Here is a 27803-nt window from a genome sequence, read left to right as displayed (position 1 = left end):
GACGACGACTTTCTCCGGAAGGATCGGATGTGGACCCGTCTAGATAAGTTTCCATCCCCATGGTTGAAGAAAGTTCTTGGCGACAATATCACTCAAAAGACCCTTGAAATTCTAGATCTGGGTGTTGAGGGATACAAAAGGCTTATGCGTCTGCGCCGCTCAGATCAATGTAAGTTAATTTCTCCTGGAGATTATGACCTTGAAATGTGTAATTTATGTTGCTTGTATCCCATAGGAATCATTTCAAAACTGTCATCAAGCAGTGTTCTCTCTCCCTCTCTCTTTATGATCAAACATAATAATGTAGAATTTAGTATGTTAAGTTGTGCTAGTAGCCTAGCAGTTTCATGCTGTGATACAAGTAGAGGAGGAAAGTAAGTGTCGCTACTATTTTGAGGAATGTTAAGGAATAGGATGAGAAATTGATATCAAATGTGTCAGTAAATTCACAAGACTCCCCTATAACCATCTGCCATTATTAGCTGACCTAATTGAAAAGTTGATTTCTGTGTGCTGAAATACATTGCCTGACAAAAAAATTGAAGCTGCCAGAATGGCAGGAGGAAACTAAAGGAAACCTCATGTGTTGGGAGGGTATGTGATGTTATTTCAGTAATTACAAAATCGGGTCAAATTTCCAAACAACTTGGTGTTATGACCCCAATTATCAGTATGATATTGCACGCTCCCTGGCCTGGGTGGAAAAACTGATTCAGTTGGGAAGGGTGTTATAAAGCTGTTGTATCCTGTCTTGAGGCAAGCTGGCCCACAACTGTTGAAATTGGTCCTTGATGTCCTGGGTCCTGGCATTGGGACGGAGTTGACGTCCGAGCTGGACCCGCCCGTGTTCTGTGGGGGTCAGATCTTGGGATCTTGCTGGCCATGATGCAGACAGTTTGTAGAAACAAATGTTGCTGTATGGGCGAGAATTGTCATGTTGAAAAATGGCACCACGATACTGTCGCATGAGGAGTAACACATGAGGGCGCAGAATATCTGTGACATACCGTTGTGCTGTCAGAGTACCCTCAATTACCACCAGCCGTCACCTGAAGTCTACCCCACACCATGACAGGACTAACAAAACATTGCATGTTATGAGTCTCATTCCGTATTGACGGCTATCACTTTACAATAGAAAAATCTTTATGTTATCCTCCTTTTCGATATAAAAGTTTCCATGTCTAACTAGACATGCTCAGTTTATCTAAAAGCCATCTTCAGTAGAGAGCTTAAGATGTTACATATTGGGACATATTAAGGTCCAGCCCCACTGTTGGGTGACGAAAACGGGACGTTTTGTCTAGTAAATTAAGCGTGGTGAAATATATATGGGGCCTAACTGTTACATTATATATAATATGCGCTGTCAGTATCGTTCATCCTAAGGCTTCATCATAAATCCATTACAAACAACAACAGATATGTACATCATGAATGATAATTACATCAAAATCATCGTTAGGTAGAATGTTGTAATAGATATCTCATATGTGGGTTTGGCGAATATTCATATTCATCATATTATATTCTTTCTTTCTTGGGAACCGGCCAAACTTAGGACCACACCAATATTCACTTCCTTCTTATCATCCTTTCTTCCTTCCTCCTCCTCCACAGTGCCTTCGTTCTTTTAGAATGTTGCACTCTTCTCTCTTCAGTCCATCTTCCCCCTCTGCGCTCTTTCTTTTCTTCCACAAGAACTTTTATGTTGGAAAGTCTTTTCCTGAATTGGTCTCTATCACGACATTCTTCATCTGCAATTCCTAACCTCTTGAGTTCTTCCTTCACCTGCTTGGCATATCCCCCCTGGTTCTTCAAGTAGTATATTTTATTAAAAATATGTTTAATAACAATATACTATATACCATATCTGATGAAGAAAGGGCAGCCAGGTCAGCCAGAATGAAGAGGTTTTGGGAAAGGAAGATGATGATGCAAGCTAAATCTTCAGTTAATTCTTTGTTAACATAAATGTATTTAGGTTTGATTTAAGTGCTCCAGTTTGGGCATAAACTATGTAAATCAAACAATCAATCAATCAATCAATCAATCGATCAATCAATCAATCAATCAATCGGTCGGTCGGTCGGTCGGTCGGTCGGTCGGTCGGTCGGTCGGTCGGTCGGTCGGTCGGTCGGTCGGTCGGTCGGTCAGTGCTGGATCCATTGTGAGCATGTATCCATAGAATCACAACCATCTTTTCCTTATTGATGTTTCCAGGTCTTCTGTTCTTTTGTATATATCCTTATTTGATTATAATCTGTAGTTTCCCTCTGCCACTCTTGGGCCATAAATCCTCCTTAATATTCTCCTTTCAATCTTTAGTAGTTTTTCTAGGTTTGTTAGTGTTGCTGTTTCCACCCCATACAGAATCACTGGTTTTACCACAGCATCATAATGTCTTAGTTTGGCATCAATTCTTTTTGTTGTAAATGGCTTTGGTGGCCTTTCCAACTTAAATCTCCTATTTTCCATGGCCACTCATCCATCCCGTTGCTAACGATAATCTGTCCCAGGTATTTAAACTGCTTTGTGACCTTCACTTCGCCATATTTTGTGTTCATTGTTCTCTTCACATAATTCCTGCCCGTGCTTATCATCTCTGTTTTTGTGAATGAGATTTTTAAACCTGTTTTCTCGGCTATCTGCTGTAGTTCATTTATCTGTGTTATTGTTTCCTGTTCTGTCTCAGCGAAGAATGCCAAATCATCAGCAAAGGCCAAACACTTGGGTTTGACATGTTAATTTTTACTACCTATTATAGCACCTGAGTCATTATGTTTCCACAGTGTTTTCATGACCTTATCTAGAACCACGTTGAAGAATGTTGGTGATAAGCTGTCACCCGGTCTCAGACCTGTTTTTATCTGGAAGGGTTTGCTGATCTCTTCTCAAAATTTCACTTTGGATATAGTGTTTTTTAGTGTTAACCTAAGTAAGTTGAGTGTTTTTTGATCAATGCCATATTCTCTCAAAATGTCCATCAGTGTGTGTCTATCTATTGAATCGTATGCTTTTTGAAAGTCAACAGAAGATATGAAGATGTTCCTTGGTCTCACATTGTAATATTTGATTATTATTTTTAGACTCAAAATATGATCCTGACAAGAGCGCCCACTCCTGAAGCCACCCTAATACTCTCCCAACTTGTGGTCAATTTGCGGTGTCAGTCTGTTTAATAAGAGTTTGGAAAAAATCTTATACATGGCAGATAAATGTGATATTCCTCGGTAGTTGTTGACGTTTGTTTTTAGTCCCTTTTTATGTAGCGGGTGTATTAATGCCACTAGCCAGTCTTCTGGTATTTTTTCATCTCTCCAAATATTCTGGAACAGTTCTGTCGCTTCAGTGATAAAGGCGTCATTGGCTATCTTCTACAGTTCTACTATTACTCCATCTTCACCTGATGCTTTGTTGTTCTTTAGGGAGTTTACTACTTGCTGTACCTCTTCCTCATCTGGTAGTTTGGAATCTGGGTTCGGGGTTGTTTACTTCTCAATCTCCAATTTTTCGTATGGCAGTTCACAGTTAAGGAGATAAACTGTGAGATCCTTGCAAAATACTTTGAAAATCATATTACAGTGAAACCTCGGAATGCAAGTAACTTGGTCTTTGAGTGTTTTGCAAGACAAGCAAACATTTTTAATAAATTGTAACTTGATAAGTAAAAGATGTTCTGCAATACGAGCATCATGTGTGCCTACATTTTTCCCTCCTCTGTTCCTTTGTTGAATGGATGAACAAGGTCTTTGGTCCTGTAATGAAGAAATACCTTACAGAAAATAATCTGCCACTCAAAGTCTTGCTGGAAACTCTCACTTCAGCTGAGATTCGGGAGAAGTGCAAAATATGGGAAACGGTGCTAAATTTTGTAGAAAAACACCACCCGAATTAGGCTGTAGCAGTGCGAGCGATGAATCAGTTCAATGACAATGCAATGTCACATTTTCGTGAAATCCTCAAAAAGAGGCAAAAGCAACAGTCATTGGACAGATTCATCATTAAAGGTGCACGTAAAGAAAACAATTCTAGTGAGCCAACAGATAGCAGTGATTCCGTTAGTGAAATTCGTGCTACACAGTAACTCTTCTCATGTCATCTCTCGTCTTCCTCACACCAGCAATTATTCTATTGTAAGGAAAAGTGCACTTTAATTTGTTTTATGTTATATTTTGTTTTAGAAATGGTATGCGAATAAATATGTTTGTATTGTGGATGAATCAACCGTGTTTCAATTGTTTATTATGGGAAAACTTGCTTTGATATACGAGCGCTTTGGATTACAAGCATGTTGCCAGAACGAATTATGCTCGCAATCCAAGGTTCCACTGTATAATATTATCGTACTCAATCATTTATATTTATATATGTATTTCGCTTAGCTCCAGCAGAACATAAGATTCCTAATTCAAGAGTAGGTTCTCACGACATTTTCACCCCAATGTTAAAATAATCGTAAAAGAATAAAATATACCACAGACAGACAGGCATCTCGTGCAATGGTAATAATTAATTGTAAATCATCAATCAGTCAGTCAATACTGATTTGCATTTAGCGCAGTCGCCCAGGTGGCAGATTCCCTATCTGTTGTTTAACTAGCCTTTTCCTAAATGCTTTCAAAGAAATTGGAAATTTATCGAACATCTCCCTTGGTAAGTTATTCTAATCCCTAAACCCCTTCCTATGAATGAATATTTGCCCCAGTTTGTCCTCTTGAATTCCAACTTTATCTTCAAATTGTGATCTTTCCCACTTTTATAAATGCAACTCAAACTTATTCGTCTAGTAATGTCATTCCACGCCATCTCTCCGCTGACAGCTTGCAACATACCACTTGGATGGATGGATGGATGGATGGATGGATGGATGGATGGATGGATGGATGGATGGATGGATGGATGGATGGACGGACGGATGGATGGACGGACGGACGGACGGACGGACGGACGGACGGACGGACGGACGGACGGACGGACGGACGGACGGACAACAATAGCATATCTAAACAATGACCTTTAAAATGACAACATGTCCGTAATTACAATTTTGCATTTAAATATTTAATCGTCAGCAGTGGTAGCTCAGGCATTTAATACTGGGGGGGGGGGATGCATGTATAATTACTGAATTTTACCTTATTTATAGATGAGGTGCATTTGGTGACACTTGTAGGTTGAAAATATGTTGATAACCTACTCATTGAAATTTGGTATATTTCTCATCAAAGTAGTTTCCATTGACAGCATTGTCAGAGCTGTCAGTCTTTCTTCATCCATAGTGCTGCAGAGGTACGTTTTTATCCACTTCATGGCTAATAAGCACCTTTCTGGCTCACTCGTGGTAGCTGGCAGAGTTGTTGCAATGCGAAGAAGTGTCACTACTTCTGAAAGTGATGACTGAAGATTGTTCAAGATGTTGAACTTAAGCAGCTGGATAGCATTCTTCTCTGGAGCATCAAACAGATAGTTTAGTTCGTAGTTTTCCTTTGTCAAAAGTAGGAAAAAGTTGTACAGTCATTTAGCTCTTTGTCAGGAAAATTTGATTTGAAGGAAGAAAAATTTGATGGCATCACCAGAGTTGACACTTGGAGATGATTTGTAAATTGAAACTGGCTATTTGCCTGGGTTATGATGACATCACAGACTTCCTTGGCTGCAGGCACTCTTGTCACAGTTTCCTGAGCATGACTTCATTTGTTTACATTTTCAGTTTCAGAATTTTTGTTGGAGTCCAGTATTGTATTTCTCACATCAGTAACATTTTTAACAAAGTTTGAAACACGGCAACAAATTTTTGCTACATCTGCCTGCAGATTTTGAAGTTGATTGTATAATATATCAAGATGAGGCATGATATGATGAAAGAATTTCAGCCAGTAGTTGAACTCTTCATCCTGAAGGTACTTGTACTGATTGTGATGTCACTTGAAGACTCAGATTCCATCAGTAGTTCAAAGCAATCTATTAAAGCATCTTTTTTCTCGAATACAGTATTGACTGTTCTCAATTTAATTCCATCTTGTGGCTCCAGGAGCAGGTATCCGTTCAGCCACACTTCTCTTCTCTTCTCTTCTCTTCTCTTCTGGGTGATCGGGAAAAGAATGCTGGTATTGAAGACAAGTTTTCAAAAAATATTCTTGCTTTCATGATTTGCTCAGCAGTTGTCTCCATTATCAAATTTAGTTGGTGTGCAAAGAAATGTATAAAATGGGCGTTCGGGTACTCTTCCTTAACTCTCGTCTGCATGCCACTGATGGCACCACTCATAACATATGTGCCATTGTACGCCTGGGCAATGAGTTTATTCTTCTTATCTTTCAGAATAAGCACAAGAACAGGCTGAAATCCATCTGACATATCCATCGTCTCATTAGCCATGATTACTATGAATTCAGACTCGGATACCTCTTCCAAAATAGCCTTTCTGCATACCCCCAGCAACAATTCTTCCTGGATCATTTTCGATGTTCCTTTGAAACATGAAGCACTCTCTAGATGTGATTTAAAAACAGAGTCTAGTTCACTCGTGTATTTAATTAAATTCAGAAATATATCCAGCATTTTCGGTGTCTGGCCTCTTGTCATATCCTCTCAATGCCAGTTCGTTTGACCCACACAACTTAATACATTTTATTATTCTGGATAGTACTTGCCGATTTTTGCTTATTTCATTGTTATGACACTGTACAGATTCCTCATAGGCCTTACTTAAACCCTAGCGCACATCTACAGAACCTAGAAGAACTAAGTCTAGCACACTGTTCACATGTTTTTCTGATTTTTCATGTTCCTTTATTTTATCACTGAAAATCTTAAGGCCTTGAAGTATAACCGTTACTCAGCCATGACCGAACATTGTAAGGATCTTAATCATAAATATACAACAATTGACCAAGATTTAAGGATTTTAATTTATGAATAGAAAGCTCCTTTACTCAATATACTTCAGAATATTTATATTGGTACTGGTCAATACAGTAATTTTATACATATCTTAAAGAAATTAACAACAAGAAGAATATTTTGCTTGAATATTTTTCCTGCTTATTTGTCAACAGTTTGATATTAAGAACGAGTTTCACTGTCAACATTACAAAAGTTTCGCCCTTCTGCTTCCCTTCCCAACCACATGAGCTCTGATGCGCTAGCTACACATACGTCTAATGTCAACAGCAACATGAGACTGTCAAGGTCATGTCATTCAAGAGGACAGCCACCTAATGAGGAAGTTGTTTGGAGCTATATCCTTTTATTTCATGCAGTGTTTTATTTGTATCACCTGCTTATTTCCCTCTGTAACGTTATCCACTCGCCTTTGCCGCTTTCGTCTTTTATACCTTAACACACTGCCACAGCTACAGGATTACTGTCAGCTGATTACCTGTGTCAAACCTGGATGACGTCATTGAGCCATCGACTCTACACTGCTCACGGATGTTCTGGGTGCTTCTGTGCCATGTGTCATGCTTTCCCCTGTACCTCCTCTCTGTACAGCCGACTCTATATAAGCTGCACTCTTTGCCTGCTATCTCTAGGCATTCTTCGGCTTTTGGAGAGAGGGGAAACTCCGATGTAAATTTTCACACCTGTATGGGACTTATTCTTCAACCATGAGGTATTCTTAACTTTGCATCACTGTGTTCTTGAGTTGTTGTACTCAATCATGTATCCATAACGGAGCACCTGGATGTCTAATTCCTTTGTTTGGAATCCTGTTTTGAGTTACGTGACTATGAACTTTTTGTGTGTCAAAACTCTCAAAAATTTCTGGTACTTCAATTTAGTTTTCATTCTTCTACTGCATAAAAGTCTTACCTTGAACTTGTTTACATTTATCCTGTTGGGCTAAATGCATCCGTGTTACATCCAGTGTTTTCATTAAAGAAAATAACAATTTAAAACTCTAGTAATAACAATAATAGAATAACCTGAAAATACAAAAGAGTGATAAATAGAGGAATAACCTTTCTTTCTTCAAATATTTGAAAAGAACCAACAATTTAAATACTCACAGTACACAGACAAAAGACAATTAGGAAAAATACAGTAAGATGTGAACATATTGAAAAGGGAAATGTTGCACTGTTTATAAGAGTAGCCAATGGCACAACAGTCCAGGCAACTTAACCACACGAAATACAGATCTTCGAAGAGTTAAAAAAAAATGAAGGATGGAGCTCACTAGGTTCGGCGCATCGGCTCAACAGGCCAAGTCCAGAGTTCTATACAATGCTTTTTGGTCGAAGGCACAAATCGACGATGAAGGCGAGGGGGTATAATGACAAATAAAGGAGCAGAAAACTTTACCAGTCCATGGATTAGGTCCACAGGATCATCTAGCACTTCAGAAAAGTAACAATGTAGATTAAAACTTTATAAGAAAGGACTTAACTTGGAAGAACCAGCTTACCCAGAAAGTTGAAATGTCTCTCCCCCTACCTGGGTAATAGATGAATCTTCGTGCAGACGGAGTCGAAATAGGTTCCAGTCCCGAGCTGATCCGGATGGCCGAGAATATATAGTCGGCAGAGTGTGACGTAAACAGACGTAATGGTAGGGGCGAGAGGGGAAAGTTCCAGAAGTTCCTGAATACGCGTGTAGTGTAAGTAGAAGTGTAGAGATCCAGTGAAGAAAGTAAGGTTAGGAACATGTGCCATGGCATATAGGTGGCGGAAAGTAAGAGAACATTACAAATATAATTGTCATTTTTACATTTTATATACATCTGTCTCACTGGCTTTTTATATTTAGTGCCAACCAAACAAACTGTAATTACTTTACACATTGAGAAATATACATCAGAGCTTTTTGGTAAATAAAGTGTTTAAACGCGGTATTTTAAAATATACAGGCCGGTTCACGAAAAATGAGACAATATGCACATCTTTTTTTTTCTTGTTTTCTGGCTCGTGGGGCACTTTAGAGAAATAATGAACAATCCTGTAAATGAAGGGATGTCTGGTAACCCTGCCTTAAGCTGTACATATAAGTTCATTATCCTGAATGAAGAGAAATGTAATCCTTCTAAGGAATGGCATAATATTGCCTTTCTTATCTTAATCTATTTTGTCATATCTCTTCTCTTTTGTCATCTCTACTCGCTCATGTAATATCATCACTATCCAAAGTCATGTTGCTGCAACCATTCTCTTCTCTGCTGCTCTCTTCTCTTGCTGGTAGTTTATCTTCAGGTCTGCGAACTATGATTTTCTAAGTCTTCCCCCGCTTCCCTTTCGCAGCACTTTTCCTTCAAAAATATTTCCCAGGAACTTAGCATGTCTCAACAGGTGGCCTGCAAGTTTTACTTTCCTTCCTTCCATGTCTCTAAATGAGGGTCTGGTTTTCATAATTATCAGCAATCAAAATAACTTTATAACATATTTGTCAATTTGTTGTGTGATTTCAGCTCATAGGCTAACTGTGTTCCCTGAGATGAATGAATTAACCACCGCAGTGCTGCAGACCATACAAGATTTTCAGGAGCAGCCAGGAAGAGACACTGGAAGACTCAGCTGTTTGTATTATCAAAGTTATTTCTATTCTTGAATTTTATTACTCCATGAGTTACTCCAAGAGGTAATCAATAGTCTAATTAAATATACAGTAAAACATTGTTAAGGTATTTCAGCAGGGGACAAGGAAAAGTAACATGTTAAGTGAGAAAATGTACTACTGCAATCCCACAGGGATATGGAAACACTAGATACGTTTTTCTCCAACATGACAGCATTTTACATCGTGCATCTGCAGCTACCGTTAAACAGGGTGATTTCAGACGATTTTGAGGTTATTTTCATATTAACTCATGAATGGCATATTAAATTGCATTATTTATCATCCTAATAATGAGGAAAATATCCAGTTAATACAACAAAAAAGATACGCCAACATATGTGTTCCTGAGAAAACAAAAAGTAGTGTCAGAATTCACCCCGTACATCGGGGTGATTACAGACGCACATGCTTTTTAAACTGCTGTCCGAAGTTTCAAAGCGTATTAGGGGATTTTGGACACAAATAGTCCTTTATTGTAATTCTACATTCTTTCTGCTTTAGTATTGTGATGTTTAATGTGTTCTGTGGGTATTCAAAGTATGACTAGCTGGTTAAAACCATCATAATGATAAATTTAATGTTTTATTGATCGATCTTTATTTTCTGACAAGGTAAATGTAAAATTTTCTGGTCTAAATTGAAATATTAATACTTATAAACTGTACAGAAATCCTACTGAAAGATCTTCATCATTTTTCGTACAAACAATATAAATCGCAATGCCAAAGGAAGTCAATACAATGAACATGTAGCTGCCATGTCGTATAAATTCCTCGCTTTTCGACTTGGGCTGGAACTATTTTCGAAATGTGTTCTTTAGCTGTTGTTAGGGAGCACAAACATATTTCTGCTGTTTTATGTGGACGCAAGTATTTGGTATCCACATCCCTTGAACGAATATTTGATTCCACGCCAAAATACTGCCTCGTATGCTCTTTGTTCCCCAACTTGTAAACTTATATATAATGTGCAACAAGGAAAGCCTCTTCTTGCAACACCAGAACGCTATTATCTTGGTCATTACCTTCACTGTGTGATTCATCTCATTTATTTTCACTGCTGCTTTCATTTGCTATGGCGGTAAGTAGCAGGTTGTGTTGGAGGGTAACGAGCATTTCCTTCTTCCTCACTTAGCACTGTTTGTCCTCCCATTTTTTTGGATGTCCTTTCTGCACTTTATTTTGTCGGGTGGACCAAGGTATACCATACAAATCAAATGCTTTCCTATAAGACAACTTGCCACTTTTAATATCACGTACAGTACCGGTACGGTTTTTTCTAATAGTTTTGGTTCATAATTACATCCTGAAGTAGCTCCTGTCTGCCATTAATAATTTCTAGCCATTGTCTGAAATCACCCAGGCTGGTTTCAATTTTCAATAACATGTGATTAAAACAATGCTTTTCATTAAATCACACCAAAATTACTAAGCTATCATTTGTAAACACTTCAGTCAGTTGAAGGGTCAGGGGAAAAAAACAGGAGAGTCAATATTTGTACAACTTGAGAAAAAGCAACTTTTGTGCTTGAATTCCCTATTTCTTTCCCCTAACAGCGAAACTTTGAGTGCTAATTTCTCCTGACTTGCCTGCTTTTTTTCCCATTTCCGACCTCTCAATAGATGCGTATGATCACTCTGAAGCGGACTGTAACAATATCTCAATTTCGATGAAAAAGTGACTTGCCTGGTTTTTTCCCCCGACCCTTCAGTTGATCTCACTAAGAACCATAGTTATAATTCATTTCTTCCGGTCGGGGCAATCAAAAGTATCCACTTAATGATAATGCTTGAACTTTCAACATTGCCAGTGCACACTGGAAATTTTCAAAAGTAAGAAGTCGACTCTTAATAAAAAAAACAAACACTGGGCTGAGTGGCTCAGACGGTTAAGGCCCTGGCCTTCTGACCCCAATGTGGCAGGTTTGATCCTGGCTCAGTCTGGTGGTATTTGAAGGTGCTCAAATACGTCAGCCTCGTGCCGGTAGATTTACTGGCACGTAAAAGAACTCCCGCGGGACTAAATTCCGGCACCTCAGCGTCTCCGAAGACCGAAAAGGTAGTTAGTGGGACATAAAGCAAATAACATTACTATTATTAATATTATTATTATTAAAAAATGCCAGACGCAAGAAACATAACATCAGTGTCAAACTAAAATGCGTGCTGAAGTGCAAAGCAGCTATGCAACAAAAGAAGGCAAATCGACCATACTGTCCGCAACCACCTCTGTGTCCGAAATTGCCCCATTTGACGGTACAGTGAAAACTATTTCTACCATTTCTAAAGCTGAGAAGAGAATATTAAATGGTGAGAAAAACATGAGAGAACAAATATGAAAACCTTTTCCGCTGGAACTTACAAAATAACAAGTGCACTGAAAGGTGTGAAAAACACCAAACAACAAAAATATGAGGGGCCATGAAAATACCAAATACTATTGCAAATCACACTCTTTCTAAAACGAATCGTAGTAGAAGCCTTTTATTTCAGAGCAGTGGGTTATTGAACACAATTTCCTCTTCATACTCTTAGAGAGTGAGTTTGAGGTTACACTCCTCCAAGAGCGACTGTGATTTTGACTGCAATTTTGAAACTGACAGAACTTCTGTTCGACCATCTCGAATGATCGAGTCAAAACAGGAAAGTCTGAGTACACGTTTAAAGATGCAGGTGCCAGTCCAATTTGATAGAATTTAATTTTGTCCTTATTAGTAAAGAATTTCACACCTTTTTCAAAATCCCACAAATAGGCTATCAAGTCAAATACGCACCACGCTAGTCAACTTCACATGACTTTGTTCCTAATCCAGATGTAGGCTATCAGGCAAAAACTATTCACAACCCTTCACTGTACCACTCAACACAAAATCAATTTTATTTCTGAATGGAATGCGAAATACAAGCATAAACAGGTTCACTGCGTTAGTCAGCAATCTCGCTGCTAATCTGGAAGTAAAACTGAACATTCCTGAAGCTAACGGCTTGTTTTCCGAATGTGCAACTTATCCTGCAAAGTTCAGGAATTCAAGGCCTTTCCCCATTATCACACAACTGTAGTGAAGGCTCTTTCTTACTTAAATTGGAAATACTTTCCTTTCACAAAGGATGGCAGATGACATTTCTCAGTGCTAGGAAAAATGTGATAATCCTAAGCAGTAAATTACAGGATACAGTAGAAGTCCATTATAGCGAGAATTCATATCAGCGAACAATTTACTCGCTATAACGGATTGTCGTTATATCCGATTTTTTAAAAAACTCGGCGAAACCCTCGTACACATTGAAATCAGTATGAAACGACAGTCAGCTTGCACAAAACTTGCATTTTCACAGATAATATCCACTCTACGGCTTGCTTGTTTGTTATTTTTCGAAATCTGATATTACGTGAAAGTATGTCTAATTTCATTCTGAAAAATTATAGTACCGTAATTCTTCAAATCCAAGACGCTCCCACCTTTTTCTTCAAAAAATTTATATCAGTTTTAAAAAGTGCTTTGTAAAATCATATGAATGCCTTTCTTATAGAGTACGCATTTTAGACTATTTTTAGATGCCGAACATTGGCTTTAGTTATTGCGTATTACTTTTTGGCTGCACAATTTTTTTCTATTTCAGCGGGTTTAATAAGCATTGACTTATAATTGGCATCATAATATCGAAAAGAACCCCATGAAAATTTGCCGGCAATACCTATTTCATGCGTTTCTACAATACGACGGTTCATCAGGAAAATATTCTTACTTACTAATAATAATAATAATAATGTTATTTGCTTTACATCCCATAACTACTTTTACGGTCTTTGGAGATGCCGAGGTGCCGGAATTTAGTCCCACAGGAGTTCTTTTACATGCCAGTAAATCTACCGAAATGAGGCTGTCGTATTTGAGCACCTTCAAATACCACCGGACTGAGCCAGGATCGAACCTGCCAAGTTGGGGTTAGAAGGCCAGTGCCTTAACCATCTGAACCACTCAGTACGGCTTCTTACTTACTATAAAACTGTTACTTTCACTCAGCGTAAAATGTAACTGGCGGCTGCTACACGTACGTCTCAATTGCCTGCTTTGGTCAACTTCAGCGGCTAGCGATGTGTAGTCCTAATCACAGCCGTTGAAGGTCAACAAACGTGTTTATTGCTCCACGGTATGGCAATTCTGCCCTTGCGTTTTTTGTGCACATACTTCACAATTTCATCTGCGACTTCTTTAAAGTGTCCATGTTGCGGACCACAAATGCTATCCTTGTTTTCACGCTAATGCCGAATATTGGCTTTAGTTAGGCCTGTGCCGTATTTTCTTTTGAATGCACGATTATTCAATTACAAATAGGAAAGGATTTCCACCTATCAATACTTGTTTATTGCACTTATTATGCTACAGGATCGATTTCGACCCCTTACATAAGGTCATCTTCAGCTGAACCATGCATAAATATCTATATGATGAAGCTATGATTAAGATTGTATTGTCAAAGGATGGTTAATGTTTGTGGGTTACTGTAGTCACATCCTAGTTCGTGAACCATGGGCAACAGCTGAGTGGCCTAGTAGGTGGTCCTGAGAGTCGGGATACCAGTTGCTGTGGAATGGGAGTGGGCATCTCGGACATATTCTGAGTCGGGGCCCTCCTTGTGCTCAGGCGGCTAGGACTATACAATTCACCAGTGGTCCATAACCTGTTAGAGGAGAGATCCTCACTTGAACTATGTGCAAGTAGGGTAGCATCCTGCTTCATGAATTTACCGAGCTCAGAACATTTTAAGCAAGCCTCGGACCTATGGGAGTAACGGGGTCCCACTCCAATTTGACAGGCGAGGGACTCCTTGGAAACAACTTGGCGAACAAAATGGAATTCGATGGGGAGCTATCAATATTAATGGGGCTTATGGAAGAAAGAAAGTAGAACTGGCTGAGTCAGCAAAGAGGATGCATTTGGATGTGCTAGGAGTAAGTGATATTCGGGTAAGGGGAGATAACGAGGAAGAGATAGGGGATTATAAAGTGTACATGACGGGTGTTAGAAAGGGAAGGGCAGAGTCTGGAGTAGGGCTCTTTATCAGGAATACCATTGCATGCAACATAGTTTCTGTAAGGCACGTAAATGAGCGAATGATGTGGGTAGATTTGTCAGTTGGAGGAATTAGGACTAGAATTGTCTCAGTGTATTCACCGTGTGAGGGTGCAGATGAGGATGAAGTTGACAAGTTTTATGAAGCATTGTGTAATACCGTGGTCAACGTCAACAGCAAGGATAGATTAGCGCTAATGGGCAATTTCAATGCGAGAGTTGGGAATAGAACTGAAGGATACGAAAGGGTGATTGGGAAATGTGGGGAAGATATGGAAGCTAATGGGAATGGGAAACATTTGCTGGACTTCTGTGCTGGTATGGGTTTAGCTGTTACGAATACATTCTTCAAGCATAAGGCTATTCACCGCTACACATGGGAGGCTAGGGGTACCAGGTCCGCAATAGACTATATCTTAACAGACTTTGAATTGAGGAAATCTGTTAGGAATGTACAAGTTTTCGTGGATTTTTCGATGATACAGACCACTATCTGATCTGTAGAGAACTAAGTATCTCTAGGCCTAGGGTAGAGAAAGTGAAATCTGTCTGCAAACGAATAAGGGTAGAAAATCTCCAGGACAAGGAAATTAGACAGAAGTACATGGATATGATTAGTGAGAAGTTTCAAACAGTAGACAGCAAGCAGACTCAGGATATAGAAAGTGAATGGGTGGCATACAGGGATGCTGTAGTAGAAACAGCAAGGGAATGCCTAGGAACAACTGTGTGTAAAGATGGGAAAAGGCGAACATCTTGGTGGAATGATGAAGTGAGAGCAGCTTGTAAACGTAAAAAGAAGGCTTATCAGAAATGGCTCCAAGCAAGGGCCGTGGCAGACAGGGATTTGTACGTAGATGAAAGAAACAGAGCGAAACAAGTAGTTGTTGAATCCAAAAAGAAGTCATGGGAAGATTTTGGTAACAACCTGGAAAGGCTAGGTCAAGCCGCAGGGAAACCTTTCTGGACAGTAATAAAAAATCTTAGGAAGGGAGGGAAAAAGGAAATAAACAGTGTTTTGAGTAATTCAGGTGAACCCATAATAGATCCCAGGGAATCACTGGAGAGGTGGAGGGAATATTTTTAACTTCTTCTCAATGTAAAAGGAAATCATCCTGGTGGTGTTGCAAACAGCCAAGCTTATGGGGAGGAGGAAAATGATGTTGGTGAAATTATCCTTGAGGAAGTGGAAAGGATAGTAAATAAACTCCATTGTCATAAAGCAGCAGGAATAGATGAAATTAGACCGGAAATGATGAAGTATAGTGGGAAGGCAGGGGTGAAATGGCTTCATAGAGTAGTAAAATTAGCGTGGAGTGTTGGTAAGGTACCTTCATATTGGACAAACGCAGTAATTACACCTGTCTATAAGCAAGGGAACAGGAAGGATTGCAACAACTATCGAGGTATCTCATTGATTAGTATACCAGGCAAAGTATTCACTGGCATCTTGGAAGGGAGGGTGCGATCAGTGGTTGAGAGGAAGTTGGATGAAAACCAGTGTGATTTCAGACCACAGAGAGGCTGTCAGGATCAGATTTTCAGTATGCGCCAGGTAATTGAAAAATGCTAGGAGAGGAATAGGCAGTTGTGTTTATGTTTCGTAGATCTAGAGAAAGCCCATGACAGGGTACCGAGGGAAAAGATGTTCACTATACTGGGTGACTATGGAATTAAAGGTAGATTATTAAAATCAGTCAAAGGTATTTATATTGACAATTGGGTTTCAGTGAGAATTGATGGTAGAATGAGTTCTTGTTTGAGGGTACTTACAGGAGTTAGACAAGGCTGTAATCTTTCACCTTTGCTGTTCGTAGTTTACATGGTTCATCTGCTGAAAAGTATAAAATGGCAGGGAGGGATTCAGGTAGGTGGAAATGTAATAAGCAGTCTGGCCTATGCTGACGACTTGGTCATAATGGCAGATTGTGCCGAAAGCCTGCAGTGTAATATCTAGGAACTTGAAAATAGGTGCAATGAGTATGGTATGAAAATTAGCATCTCGAAGACTAAAGTGATGTCAGTAGGTAAGAAATTCAACAGAATTGAATGTCAGATTGGTGATACAAAGCTAGAACAGGTTGATAATTTCAAGTATTTAAGTTGTGTGTTCTCCCAGGATGGTAATATAGTAAGGGAGATTGAATCAATTTGTACTAAAGCTAATGCAGTGAGTTCGCAGTTACGATCAACAGTATTCTGTAAGAAGGAAGTCAGCTCCCAGACGAAACTATCTTTACATCGGTCTGTTTTCAGACCAACTTTGCTTTACGGGAGCGAAAGCTGGGTGGACTCAGGATATCTTGTTCATAAGTTAGAAGTAACAGACTTGAACGTAGTAAGAATGATTGCTGGTACACACAGGTGGGAACAATGGCAGGAGGGTACTCAGAATGAGGAGATAAATGCTAATTTAGGGATGAACTCGATGGATGACACTGTACGCATAAACCAGCTTCGGTGGTGGGGTCATGTGAGGCGAATGGAGGAGGATAGATTACCTAGGAGAATAATGGACTCTGCTATGGAGGGTAAGAAAAGTAGAGGTAGACCAAGACGACAATGGTTAGACTCAGTTTCTAACGATTTAAAGATAAGAGGTATAGTACTAAATGAGGCCACAACACTAGTTGCCAATCGAGGATTGTGGCGACGTTTAGTAAATTTGCAGAGGCTTGCAGACTGAACGCTGAAAGGCATTACAGTCTATAATGATAATGTATGTATGTATGTAATGTCAAAGGAATGCCATATGATTATGAACATTTGGTCATGTCCAAATGGGGCATGTTGTAACGTGAACTGACATATATGTCAATATGTGCAACAATGCAATTGTATGCCTAAAATAGGATTTTTAAGGTCTTAAAATTAGTTTATAAAACATTTCTCTACTTAAAAGTAACTTATATATATACAAGATGAATACAATATATAAGAGCACTTCATGCACATGAACGTTCGTGTCTTGCTTGATGTTCAATTCATCGGCTGATAACCGTGTTCAAGTCTTATTTACACAGTTGTACACTCAGCTGCTGTTCCTGGAGTTTAAATGATATGGTTTGCTAGTAAAATTGTATGAGTAAAAGATTTAGTCTTCATGTATACACAAAGAATAGAACACTTTCCAATTCTTAAAAGGTGCCAGACGTATGGATAGGATTAGGCTAAAATATGTTCAGCTCTGCTATGTGTGTTGCCTTATGTTGAAATCAAATCGTGTTGTCCTATGGTGTCCATATAATTTGAGTGACATTGGGTTCAAAGTAGTGGCTCCTTTCCCATTTGTAGCTGTGCAGTGATGTTATATGAATCTGTGGAGGATAAGATTGAGCTATGAGTGATATTTATGTTGGAGGAATGTCTACGGGTTGTGTGTGTTAATTTGACTGTTGTTGGTGTGGCTGAGTTATGTTTGATGTGCGAGCTTGTTGTGTGCTACTTCATGTTCTTCTTGGGCTCATACTAGCTGCTGTGAGGGGAAGGGAAGGAGGGGTAGGGAGAGTTGCTGTTGTGGGGGTGGAGTTGGAGCTGGGTGTGTTGTTTGATGTTTTTCTGTCGCGTGTCGCGTTCTGTTTATCGATTATCTTAAGGTAAGAGTTTTTTGGGGTGGGGATAACTGTATTGAAGATGATGTTAGTTTTTTCTGTGATTTCATTTATGTTGTAATTTGGATTGGTATACTGATCTAGAGTGATGTAAAATTCTTCTGTTATGTTGAGCAGTGGACCTTTGGGGTTTATGTTCAGGATTTGCATGTCGTTCTCGATGTTTGTAAAACTGTGTTTATAGTCTACGACATATTGTCCTATTGAGGAAAAATGATTGTGCTTTACCGCGTTTATGTGTTCATTATATCGGGTTAGGAAGTTTCTACCGGTGCGTCCGACATAGCTTGTCTCACAGTTATTGCATTTGATGCGGTATACCCCTGAGTGGTTGTATTTGTTGTTGCTGTTGATTGTCCTGACGTTGTGTATGATGTTGGTACTATTGTGTGCAGTTCTAAATGCTATTCTTAGGTTATGTTTTTTAAAAATGTTAGTTATGGGGTATATGTGTACAATATTGAAGGGGAATAGTGCATAATCTCTCTTGGATTCGTCTGCTTTTGTTAGTTTGGTTTTGGGTTGGAATTTTATTTTGTGTATTATTTTGTTGACCATTTCTTTCTTGTATCCATTGTTTTTAGCTATGTTTATTTCTTTATTTATTTATTATGGCTTCTTTCATGTGGCGAAGTTAGGGCACATGGCCCTCTCTTACACTTAACCACAATACAACAAATAATATTAAGGTTGCCTATTACTAATTATACTAATTACACTACTTATACTATTTCCTAAATTAAGCTTAAGTTACACACCCACACGATATGCAGTTTATTAGCTTATTAGCTCGTTACTTCAGTCCTCTTTTCTATCTCCCACAGACACTTGCACACACACTTACAATGTACACACTTATCAACTACCCTTACGTTTACATTATATAAAACTAACAGAAACAATTTTTAATTTTACAATTACCAATCACACGCACACAATACACACTTCAATCGGTAACTCTCAACAAGTAGTCTCGGCAAGATATTTTAAATTTGAGGAAGGAGTCAATGCCCCTGACACTTACTGGCAGGGAATTCCAAAGCCTGGAACCGGTTACAATGAAAGATTTATTATACACAGAAGAGTGGTGAAGAGGAATAGCTAAAGTGAAGCCCAAGTGAGTGTTACGATTATGGAAGGAAGAGAGGAAGTGAAGTTTAGGTGAAATATACTGGGGGGAGTTACTATGCAGGAGTTTGTGTATTAAGACGAGTATATGATATTCACGTCTGTTATCAGGTTTCAACCAGTGCAGTGCTTGATAATAAGGAGTAATATGCACATCATACCTTAGGTTAAAAATGAATCTAAGGCAACAATTCATAATACGCTGCAGTTTCCTAGTTTGTTATTTAGTAGCGTCTACCAAGATAACATTACAGTAGTCAAGGATAGGAAGAATTAGGGTCTGTGTTAATCTTCGCCACATGTTTAGTGGTATTATATCTTTATTTAATTTCAGTGGGTGTAAAGTAGCAAACACCTTCTGACTTACTTTTTTGATATGTTCTGTCCAGTTTAGAGTTTCAGTCATAGTCACCCCAAGATTTCTCACTGTTTTACTGTACAGAATTGTGCTATTATTTATTTGTAAAGGAGGAATGATCAAATTGTTGATCTTGTGTAGGAGCTTCTGGGAACCGACAATGATAGCTCAAGATTTTGATGGATTTATGAGAAGTCTGTTTGCGAGAGCATATTCACTGAGTTTTTTCATGTCATCATTTATGCATTTTACTGCGTTTGGTAATTCGCTTAAGCTGCAATGGTAATAAATTTGGAGATCATCAGCATATAGGTGATAATTACACATTTTTAGAGAAGATGAAATGTCATTGATATACAATGTAAAAAGCAACGGTCCTAAAATACTACCTTGTGGCGTGCCAACTTTCCTTGTACACCATTCTGAATTTCTTTCACGAGTTATCACCCGCTGTCTCCGATCTTTCAAATATGAAGTAAAAACTTCAGTACTAAAGGGTCAAACAAGTAAGATTCCATTTTCTTAATTAGTAGCTTTAAGTCTATTGTATCAAATGCACCACTGAAATCCAGTAGCGTTAGTACTGTAAGTTGTCGTTGTTCCATAGCTAGTCTGATGTCTTCTGTCACTTTAAGGAGAGCCGTGGCAGTGCTGTACCCTTTCTTAAAGCCCGATTGTAATGGGTCAAGGAGAGAATAGTTATTTAAATATTTCAATACTTGCTCGTACACCAGTCTTTCCATAGCCTTAGAAAGCGTTGGAAGAATAGAAACTGGGTGATAGTCAGAGGTCAGTTTAGGATCATTTATCTTGGGCACTGGGATGACATTAGCTTGTTTCCAGAGTGCAGGGAAAGTTCCATTTCTAAGACAGTAATTGAATATATGTGTGATAATCGGGAGGATAGCACCTATTATATTATGTATGAAATGTATAGGGATGTCATCTACTCCTACTGCCTTAGATTTAATAGAATACAGTACTTTTTTAATTTGGTTGCTAGTGACCTCTTGGAATGAAAATTGAGGACGGTTAAGTGGAGGGATGGCTGGTTGATTCGTATTTAATTCTGCCTGATTGATCGGTTTAAACACGATTCGTTCTTCAGAGAAATATGTAATAACCTCGTCTAGGGGAACAGTTGGTTCATGTTGTTGTTGTTGGCCTTTTACAATACTAAGAGAGCGTAGTTCTTTCCAGGAATTCCTGGCATTCAGTTTACCTGAAAGACAGTTTAAGTACTTAAATTTCTGATTTCTGATTTCTTGCTTAATTCTGTTCCTAAGTACCCGATAGTTTTCAAAATCGGATTCATTACGGGTACGTTTGTACCATCGGAACCATGAATCATGGCGAGACATCAAATTCTTAATTTCGTCATTTAACCATGGAGCGACTCACTTTCACTTGTCTTTTGGGAGCGTGTTTGTCGTATAGACTAGTAATGAGGGAATTTAGTTTGTCTATTTTTGCGTCAATATCGTCTAGTAGTAGAATATCATTCCAGGGTAGGTTGTAGGCGTCATACTTCAGTTGATCTAAATTAATATCTCTTATATTCCTACAAGTGGTGAAGTTAGGTTTGTATTTGGGTATGCGAAGAGAATAGGATAAATAAACTAGGTCATGTGTTGAGATCGATGGAACAGGAAATTGTCCATGATTTAAGGCTTTCTGGGGATTGTTTGTTATGATTAGATCGATTAGTGAGTGTGAAGTGTGATTATTGCTATATATATGGTTGGTAGGATGTAATGGGAGAATCGTAAGGTTACAGGAAAATAGTATATCAAGTAGTTTGTCCTTCTGAGCTGATTCTTTCAGTAAGTTTATGTTTAAGTCCTCTAATAGTACGATATGTTCGTAAGTTGGTACTGGGTTGAATAAACAAGCTTCCAACTCCGTCATGTTTACTGTATCTGGAGGTTTATAAACTACAGCGAAGAGGACTTTCGTCCCTTTAATGGTGATCTCCACGAACATGAACTCTGGTCCTGGTTGAGTGGCATTGTTAAGTATGTGTGTCAGCATACATTATAAATTTGTAATATATTCTGATTTTCAAGATGGACATTATCCAGCTGTAAAGGAAAACAACAATCTGAGTCATGTAAATCTGATTCTTCGATACTTTGCTATTTTTTAAAAATATGTATCTTGTTTATTTTAACAAAAAGATTTTCCTCCAAAACTGACGTCATGCTTCGCCTTGCTTTATTGGTAGTTTTAATTGACCTCACCGTGTCCGTATTTAGTTATATGATCCCCATCAAGATCCAGGGTGTATGTATTTTTAGGGCATTATTTTTATTATATTTCGGACTGAGCACGCCTGGGATCGGCTAATTAGTCTGGGGCAAATTACCTTGATGGTAAAAACGGGGACAGTACATCACGAAGACGAAGATAACCCCACTGAAAGTATGGAACGTGGTCATAGATTATTAATTGTGGAATTAAAACAAGTAAAAATCCCTAAAATAGTACTGAAGAAGAAACCAAAGATCAGGATTTGGGAATTGGAGGAGGATAAAAGAATGGCATCCCAAGATTGACTAAAAAGGAAGTTGCCTAACATGGAAATACGAAGTGGTGAAGAAGAGTCGGACAATTTAAGACAGACATTTGTGGAAGCAGCAATTGTGGTATGCGGGAAAACAAAAGCAAAGATTAAGGGAAAGGAGACACAGTGGTGGAGAGACAAAGTTTAAAAAAAGAAATAAAAGAAAGGAACAAGGTGTAAAAAGAAATCGATAAGGAAAAGCAAAAAATGTATCAGAGGGATGAGAATAAGTTAGAAAGGTTACATGTGGAATACGAAACATTGAAACTACAAGTAAAGAGGAGTATCAGGAAAAAAGGAGAAATGTTGAGCAAGATAGTCGAGGAATTCAGAAACTATTATACAGAGCAATAAAATCAAAAAGAAAAAATCAAGGCATTAGAGAGAGAAGATGGATCGATAGTACATGATGAAAAGGATTTTCATAAGGTGATGGCATATATTTTGAAAAACTTTATAATGGAAATGACTGCTCAGAGGAAGGAGGAGATAAGAAAATGGAAATAACTGATGGTGAAAAAGAAGAACCCGATAACATGGTTGAAACTTGAAAGGGCAGTAAAGCAAGTGGAAAAGACTAATTCAATTCTAATTCAATGCTGATATGATTAAGGCAGCAGGAAGCATTGGATTACAGTGGCTATACCGAGCCCTCAATGCCATATGGAAGGATGAAAGGATACCTGAAGATTGGCAACAAGGAAGTATCGTACCATTGTTCAAAAAAGGAAATAGGAAGAAATGTGAAAATTATAGATGCATGAAATGTCGTATGGCTTTTAGTGCCGGGATATCCCAGGACGGGTTCGGCTTGCCAGGTGCAAGTCTTTCTACTTGACGCCTGTAGGCAACCTGCGTGTCGTGATGAGGATGAAATGAAGATGAAGACAACACATACACCTAGCCCCGTGTCATTGGAATTAACCAATTAAGGTTAAAATCCCCGACCCGGCCAGGAATCGAACCCGGGACCCTCTGAACCGAAGGCAAGTACGCTAACCGTTCAGCCAACGAGTTGGACATTATAGAGGTATAACCCTATTATCACATAGGCTAGACATGAACTACCACACACATACTGGAACAACTTCCAACAAATAACTAACGAAAAGATAGAAAATATAGCCATACAGAAACAGAACACCCTGAATAAGAAACTCAACGCACTTAAGACACCACTAAACCAAACCAATCATACACAGAACAGACAACACACTACCGTTCTTACTGAAAGCATCCAACATATATTCCACCTGCCACTCAAAAACCTAACTAACACAGTATTCAATGAAAAAGAAACTACTATACTGAGCAAGGGACCGAAACATAACTGGAAAAACAATTCAGTTTTTGAAAACATTGCTACTATTATTACTGAAACGGAAGATGCTCTAAACAAAATACCTCAAGAAAAACAAAATGAAATTAGATATGAAATTAAAAAAACACTACCACAATATATCAATAAAATCACCCAAAAACCTCAAAATCAAGAAATCACAAACCAAATACAAATTAAGGTACTCAAAAATAAAATCCAGCAAAATAACTTACTAGTAACAAAGGCAGACAAAGGAAACACTACAGTCATTATGGATAAAGAGGAATATATAACAAAAACAAAAACCTGCTTTCAAGATGAAACTTTTCAAATTAAGACTAAAGATCCTACTAACAGTATCCAAAAGAACTTAAAAACTCTCCTAAAAAACATCAATTTTCTCTTGAACGAACAGGAAACTACAAAATTAATCACCATGAATCCAGGGATACCTACAGCTAAAGCTTACCCTAAAATCCATAAAGACAACATTCCCATGAGACCCATAATAAACTACAGGCCAAGCCCCATCTATAAATTATCCAAATACATACAAAAATTCCTCAAAAAACATTATGTCTTTCAAGCAAATAAAACCATAAAAAACTCAATAGAATTTTGCAGCATTACTAAGAATATAAGAATAGAACATTTCTACAAGCTAGCAACATATGATATAACAAACATGTATCCTAATATACCCACACACAAAACTATTACTATCATAGAATCCAATCTTTATAACCATAGTAAGCTAAGCAAATTGGAAATAGATGAATTTATAAAACTATTACAATTTGCTATCAATAACAATTATTTCAAGTTCCATGACACTATCTATCAACAGAAAGGATTACCCATGGGATCACCAATATCAGGCATAATAGCTGATATATATATGGACTATTTAGAACACCAAGAAATCAAAAAAATAGAAAATATCATCTATTGGTGCAGGTTTGTCGATGATGCATTCATAATCATAGACAATAGACATACTAATAAAAACATAATCTTAGAACAACTAAATAAAATAGATCCCCATATAAAATTTACCATGGACACTGAAAATAACAACAATATAAACTACTTGGATATATCCATAACCAGACATAACAACCACCTAACATACAACATATATAGAAAACCTACCCATACATCAAATACAATAAAGATAGACTCCACCCACCCACATACTCACAAGAAAGCTGCATACTATAGTATGATTCACAGAGCATATAACATTCCACTTTCAAAGGAAAATCTAAATAAAGAATTAATCACAATCCACGAAATAGCAAAACAAAACGGATATAAAAGAGAAATGATAAACCGGATCATCAACAACGTCAAAAACCAACCGAAAACCAAGCTAACCAGAATCACCAAAGATAAAAAAGAATATTCACTGTTTACTTACAACAATAACCATATACATCCCATAACCAATATCTTCAAAAAACAAGGTCTAAAAATAGCATACAAAACTACACGCAATAACACCAACATACTGTACAATTCCAAATCAGTTAATAACATAAATAAATACAACCACTCAGGAGTCTATCACCTCAAATGCAACGACTGCCGAGCCAGCTATGTAGGGCTTACTGGTAGGAGTTTTTTAATACGATATAATGAACATGTAAATGCCGTCAAACACAGACACTTCTCAGCTATGGGTCAGCACATTGACGATCAGAAACACAATTTCACGGACATTAATAGTGACATGCAAATCCTCAATATGAATCCAAAAACTCCCTTGCTCAGTATAGTAGAAGAATTTTACATAAACTTAGACAAATACGTCAATCCGAACTCCAACTTAAATGAAAACATAGACAGAAACAATATTCTTTTTCATGCAGTAATTCCCTTACTAAAAGATTACTACCTTAAAAGAATTAATAAACAAAAATCCATACGTTCAAATCAACTGCTCCAAGACCTCCTCCCCTCCAACCCCACTCCCTTTACTAACACTCCACCCATCCCCCCAAACCTCCCCCCTACCGTCGCCAACTACAATCTCAGAGCAACACGCATTAGATCTCAACAGGCAGCTACACAGAGTGCACGGTTCCAACACCTAACGTAAGTGAAACGACATACGATATACTATTACACTTTCATACCGCACCATTTTCACACTCATTATTTCTACTTCCAGATACTTTGTTTTCACAACATATATGCTTCTACGATAAAATCAACGTGCACCCTATCAGGACGCATAACATTCAACGCGTTCTTACAAATGTCATCAACTCAACATATTACGGCACACGAAAAGAAGAACATGCTCCATCAATAACATTCAAGACTCTTAATAGCTCTAACAACAGTAGCTGCCCAAAATATCGCCAGACATTACAACCAAATATTACCTAAATTGCAAGCAGATTATACAAATACTTATCTAACCGCAATTATGTATATAGTTATATATTTTTATGGACCCATTATATCGGAACATCATAACTAATCAAATACTGTTGTGGAAACTTCGTTAACTCCATTTTACCCCAAACAATGTATATATAGCACCACATATTAATAATGTTAATGCAATGTATTTTTAACAAGGTATATATATATATACCACTGTTTTAATTATGTGTCCAATTTAACAAGATTATCCAATGCCTATGCTCAACAAAACAAATAGTTTTCTAAAAGTTCAACCCTATTCCAAGACATAAAATAAGAATAATAGGCTTTATAAACTGATACTTTATTATTTAAGATATATGCCAACAAGGTATTGCATACTAATATTTTAATCACAAGTGTCCAAACCAATAATTCTACATTTTCATATGACTGATCAATAATCAATTAATGTAATTTAAGAACCAATTTTTAATGTATATTACTGAACTTACTACTATTAATTTACACAAATGTATGTTTATCTCATCCACATTGTACAACCCAAATTAGATAGTGATAACATGAAAAATAGCATGTAATTTCATGGATGATGTATATTAGTTAACTATTTACCTTGACACTGTATGCTGGGAAACTTAGGATTGACACATACAATAGCTCAAATGTACCAAGACATACATACCAACATTTATGATCAGTTGGACTTAATTTAAGTTTTAATCATTATATGTGATGTTTTTGTAAAATATCTCTTTTATGCATGTCAACTGAAGATGACCCCCTAGGGGTCGAAACCAGTCTTGACCATATTTACTAGCTGAATGTGAATAAATTTTGTGTTGATAAGGTGGTGACTTATATTTATATTGTTTTTGTAAAAAAAAAAAAAAAAAAAAAAAAAATGGCTAGTGCATACCGTGGAGGCCACTGCGTAGGCTACTTGGAGCCATTGGCAGTGCCAATGCACTTGAGATTTTGTCTCATTACCAAAAATTGATGCCTGCTTAGCCATCAGATGATATAGATGTTGATTCCCATAGAGAATCTGAAATATTTGTCCCGAATGAGTAAATTTATAATACCAATATAAATAGTCCGTTATTGGACATTATAAATTTTCCAGCTAACTCATTCCTGGTTGCCAGCGTTTTGCCCCCGTGTGGTAGGTTGGGCTCATCGGTTGGTAGCCTACACAGTGGCCTCCACGGTATGCACTAGCCGTGCGTCTTGGTAGGTGTGCTAGGTACCAACTGATGACCCCAACCTAGCACATGGGTGCAAAACAATGGCAACCAGGAATGAGTTCGCTGGAAAATGTATAATGTCCAATAACGGACTATTTATATTGGTTTTGTGTAGAACTAATTCTAGTGTATTACTTTCAGTTTTCAGTAATTAACAACAATTTTCATTCTGTTAGGGTGTTGTAAAAATAAAAATTTGTACAACTAAGTAGTAGGCCTATTGTAGTGTAGTAGTAACTTATATTTATTACCTTGTTGTTGTGTTATCTTTGTGAATTATCCTAGACAATATTTCTTTCCTTTCATAATTATAGGCAATATTTCTTCCCTTTCATTTTTATTTTGCACAGAATAAGTTATTATATTTTCCTTTTCATCCCATTATTCTGTAAATAATGGCTAAGGAGTGCAAGTGTAGGAACTGTGGGTGTGACCAGGCATTAAGGAGTATGAGGGAGGAGTTGGAGAGTTTGAGGGAGATAATTAGGATTCTCTTAGAGGACAGGAAGGAAAGTAGGCCTCCCAAAAATAATGTACAGGATACAGTAG

Source organism: Anabrus simplex, chromosome 5 (assembly GCF_040414725.1).
Source record: "Anabrus simplex isolate iqAnaSimp1 chromosome 5, ASM4041472v1, whole genome shotgun sequence".
Classification (NCBI taxonomy): domain Eukaryota; kingdom Metazoa; phylum Arthropoda; class Insecta; order Orthoptera; family Tettigoniidae; genus Anabrus; species Anabrus simplex.
The sequence above is the reverse complement of the archived record's forward strand: the minus strand, read 5'-3'. Positions refer to the sequence as shown.